This window comes from Megascapheus bottae, chromosome 12 (genome assembly GCF_031878675.1).
Source record: "Megascapheus bottae isolate mThoBot1 chromosome 12, mThoBot2.hap1, whole genome shotgun sequence".
Classification (NCBI taxonomy): Eukaryota; Metazoa; Chordata; class Mammalia; order Rodentia; family Geomyidae; genus Megascapheus; species Megascapheus bottae.
The window spans coordinates 16,914,399-16,919,316 of record NC_143520.1 but is presented as its reverse complement, the minus strand read 5'-3'; positions in this window follow the sequence as shown (position 1 = coordinate 16,919,316).

Sequence of the window (4,918 nt, the reverse complement as noted above, 5' to 3'; positions counted from 1 at the left end):
TCGAATTCCCTGTGGATGGTTGCTAGAGGTTTATCAGTACAGACACACTTAATAGAATTAACCCCTTCTTAAAAATATTTTTATTTATCTTTAAGTAGTTGTTCAGAGGAATTTCCATTCAATAGAACAGCTTATGAACACAATGTGTCCTGTCTGATGAACTTTTAAACAAAAATCATTTTACAAAGCCACACCTGAATTAGTCTTATGGGAAAGAAAGGAAGCAGAAAATGCTTGGATTCAAAATAGATCAGAAGGAAATTAAAGGAGAATAAAATAAAGAACAGAGAAAAACACCGAGATGCACAAAACTGGCATTTAACTCATATTGATGTGTAGCCATGAAAAAGCTATATACAAGAATTCGTACTCTGAAAATCTTTCTCAGAGAGAAGTGATGCTGTGATGAGAGTAAACATTGATACTGACTGGCTTTTGAACAATTATATTTTTGCCCTATGAAGTTCTCTGAAAATGGTACTGTACCAGTAATATTTAATTGTAGCATAAAATTAAACATCATTTACTTGATATAAAATAGGGATAGTATGTAAATTAAGTAAGTTCGAATTCATGTCTTCTTACTCACATCTGTTGGCAGTTTAAATAGTTTTAGTGTCATTAATTGTTATAAAAGTGCTAGATTTGCTGTATGCTTGCCACTTAGGACCAAAGGCACAAAAGTCTAATTGAACTAAGTAATTAGTAATTTGTCATTTCCTATTGTCAGCAATTACTTTCCATTAGGAATCCTCACTGAAAATTCTAATTTGAAGTGAGGTTTGCATTTTATTGCTGTCCATCCAAATTAGTTTAAAATTGACAGCTACATTTTCATTTAAAAATTTAAAGATATTAAATATGCTTGAGGAAAGTGGAGCATGCTCAGCTCTACAGAAATGTGTGTGCACACACACACATACCTAACACCAAAGGAGGTCCCTTTTATTTCCCCAAAAGGAAGTTGCTTTGGAAACATCACATCATCATTGCTTCTGTAACACCGCGGGTTTCTGATTTCCGCACTGACACACAGACCCCTGCCGGGGTGCGCTCACCTGCACACAGATGGACAAGGAAGCAGCCCGCTATTAGGCTTCTTTCTGGGGTTCCAAGCTCCCTCTGGGATTTGGCTGTTGGATGTTTTTTCATTTGTTCTTTCTTCATGCTTCACTAGCCAATCACTCCCTTTCCTGAGCAGTAGACGAGACCAAGGGGAAACATATCAGCCCCCCAAAAATAACACCTAAAGGTGTGATTTATAATGAGTGGGCAAACACACCGATCTACCTACTTTAAACCAAGGACGATTGCCTCACTCAAGCTTACCTTTAGTTTCCTCTGTAAAAACGGGAAAGTCTTGGAGAAAAATCCTATTAAGTAAAGTAAGCCATACCCAGACCCAAAGTAACAGGCTCCATGATTTCCCTTTGTAATAATTAGTATACGTGTAGGATAGTCCTTACAGAGGATCACAAAAGCTCAATAGCTATGTACATATGACCTTTTAAAATGAACTCCAAGATATGGAAACAAGAATTATTTTAAATGTACTTTAATGTAGTTTTTGATGTACTCACTGTATGAAGTTATTTCTTTTTTCTCTCATTTACTTTTCCTTTGGTATATCGCCTGTTGTCACTATTTTTTATTTTGGTACCCTGTGTCATATATGTGTGTGCGTGCGTGTGTGTGTGTGTGTGTGTGTTTATCTGGTTTGGGGAAGGAAATGGGAAATAATAACATGGGGAGAAAAAGGACAAAGGGTGACCCAATGTAAAAGTGATATTCACAATGAGCTTCACAACTTGGGCAGGGGGGAGTGAATATGGGAGAATACAAGGGAAGGAGTGAGTGACACTGTTTTACCTTACCTACGTAACTGTGACCCCTCTGTACATCACCTTGGCAATAAAAGAAAATATTATTAAAAAGAAAACATTTGTTTTCACTAGATATTCTTCCTCTTTTAAATGTAACTCTATGATCCTGAATGTACAGATTTCTTTAATGAAAGAAATTACTAGTTTTCCAATAGACAAAATTAAAAGTAAAGGAATGAATTTACCTAACATTCTCTCTTCTCCATTGTTAAAATAAAAACTGTACAGTAGCTCTTGACACAAAACACCTGAATTTATGTACAAATACACATAGGGCCAGTATTTTAGATGAAACTAAGTGGATGTTATTTGACAGAAGGCATTTATCTGTTATGGTAAAAAGTTAACAGTGCCCATATAAAACTGATTTAGTACATTAACAGTTAAAACTACATTAAAGGACAAAAGACAATGCAACTGTATATCTAATAATAATTATTAAGGGTGATGTTGAATGGCTGTATCTCTATTAATTTAAATGGTATGGTTTATTAACTTCATTTCCCCAAATTATGTAAATGCTAAATTTGGCCTGGAATACTTAAAAGTGGTAACGAATTTCTCTAATTTTTAAAAAATGACACTTTTATCATTAATCTTAATGTATATGCTTTCTTGGAATAAATTTGATACAGTTACTCCTTTGGTAACTAACTAGATAGATCACACATCTGTAACAAGTAAGTGAACATTAATTAGTGCTAATTTACAATCAAATTCTAATGGAGAGGCAAATTATGCTTTCTTGAGCATCAAAAGCCTTTACTGTGACCATGATGGTGAAAATTGCCAGAACATCTTCATTATTTCTGCTTATAAATAACAATTCCTATAAATCCTCAAAATACATGGAATACTCTAAAAAGAAAGGAAAATATCATTATAATTTTATTTAGCTTAGTAAGAATATGCTTTGCTTTTACTCAATATTTTTGTTTATTTAACTAGAGAAAAAGACCTTACAAATTCAAGATCTTTTTCCCTCATTGGGCATGTTTATTTATGTTAATTAAAAAACATTGTGCTAGTATAAGATTTTAGTACACAAATCTAAAATGTGTCTACAGTATTTCAGTTTGTGTGAATTAAAATTATCTAAATTACACAATATGTCCCAACTTTAAAGAATTGAATTATAGTAGCATCACAGACCTCTAAAGCAATATGCTTCACATAGGAAGAAGATGTCACAGATACTTACAAATTCTTATTTGGCTCATTCTAAAATATTGTGTAATTGCCAATAAAGCATTGAAGAGAAGAGAGAATTAAAAGTTCAATAAACACTGATCAATATGCTTGTATATACCAAGTCCATAAAATGATCTTCCTTTTAAATATAGTTATACCACAGGTACATGTTTCCTATTTTGAAATGTGGCTGATCATTCTTAAAATCAAGTTAAATTTGCTTTGAATAAAACATGCCAGGAACCTAAGAGGCCTGCCAAAGATTAAAAGAAATATAATAATAATCACAAAACAAGAAGAAAAAGAGAGAAAAGAGAGACAAAAAGAAAGGAAGGAAGGAAAGAAGGAAGGAAGGAAGAGAAAACAGAAGAGAAGCCTGGCTTCTCAAACTGCCGTCGCCTCCTGCTTTAGCATTAGCTCACCATCAGCTGAATAAAGAAGTCAGCCCTGTCTAAGATGTAAATAAATCACAAGCCTCAGTTACTTTACCACTAGCTGTTTGTCATTCAGGAAAATAATGGTTAATCAATGTCTAATCAATGAAGATGTGTAACATATTAGTTTGCAGTCCTTCATCATCCCATTTTCTTCAATTGCCTGGGGGTTTGTGTTCAGTACTTACAGAATCGATTACAATTGAGGGTGATCATTCAGCTCATGTTGAGAGCTGTCAGCTGTGCTTTCCACCGGGCTGCTTTACGCTTCTGTTTCATAGGAGATGCTAATATTTAGCTGTGTCTGACAAACTAGGTTCCATGGTGGAACCTTTTATGAGAAGTGCTTAAGACACTAATTGTATCACTACATGTCACTTGATGAAACTAAACTTTTCCTGACTTCACAATAATCATAAGAATTACTGGCTTGCTGTGGAAAATTAAAGGGAAATAGCTGCCTGCTTGAGTCTGATCATGCCTGCAGGGAAGGTCTGCGAAAGGCAACTAGCAATGACGCCTTTATAAATAACTATTGGGGCTAGTGAGAGGGCGATTCTTCTATTTTCATATCAAACAACGGTCTTCAACATAAGAATGATGAATCCTCTTGGGCAGGCAGCCTTGAACGTGCACAGTGTCTCCTAAACACCATGGGAAAAGTTAGAGTGTCAGCACTCTACCCGTGTTTTCAGAGACAACCTTTCATGGCTATGTGCGTTTAAAATCTAATAAGTATATTAATTACCTGGCATTCTTATCTCACCATTTACAAAAATAAAAACGTGTCCTCAACCAATACATTCCGGAGAAAAATAGGGAAAGTATTCAAAAGAGTAGAAAAGAATCTTGATCTTAAAAACAAATGTCAAGTTTCAGAGCTCTAAGCCCGAATTACTGCTTTTGTGATTTGTTTATGGAAGTTGCTCTGATGCCAACCATAGAGACCAATGTCAAAAATTAATAACAATATAGTATTTCTTTCTAAATATGTTTGAATCTTCTTGATAGTATTGATTTAAAAAACAAGTTTCCTTGTCTTGCTGCCTGTAACAGTTCCAAGAGCGCCCTCTAGTGTCAGTCTTTCAGAAGCCTCTCTGGAAGTCAGAGGAATCATTTGTAAGCAGTTCAAGCTCATTGACACTTGCTTTATAGCCAATATTAAGAAACTTTAAAAAGTATATCTATAATCGCAAATGACCTAAATGTGCTCTTAAGCTTAAAAGTGTGTTAATATTATTCTGTGATCAAGCGTACCAGATAAATTTTAAACGATCCAAAGATTTTTTTAAGTTATAAGAGTGCATTAACTGTATTAGAGTATTGCTTCAGTGATACATTGTCGACTTTTATGGATATTTCGGGATACATTTTAATTGCTTAAATTGCTGGAATAACTGAGATAAACTT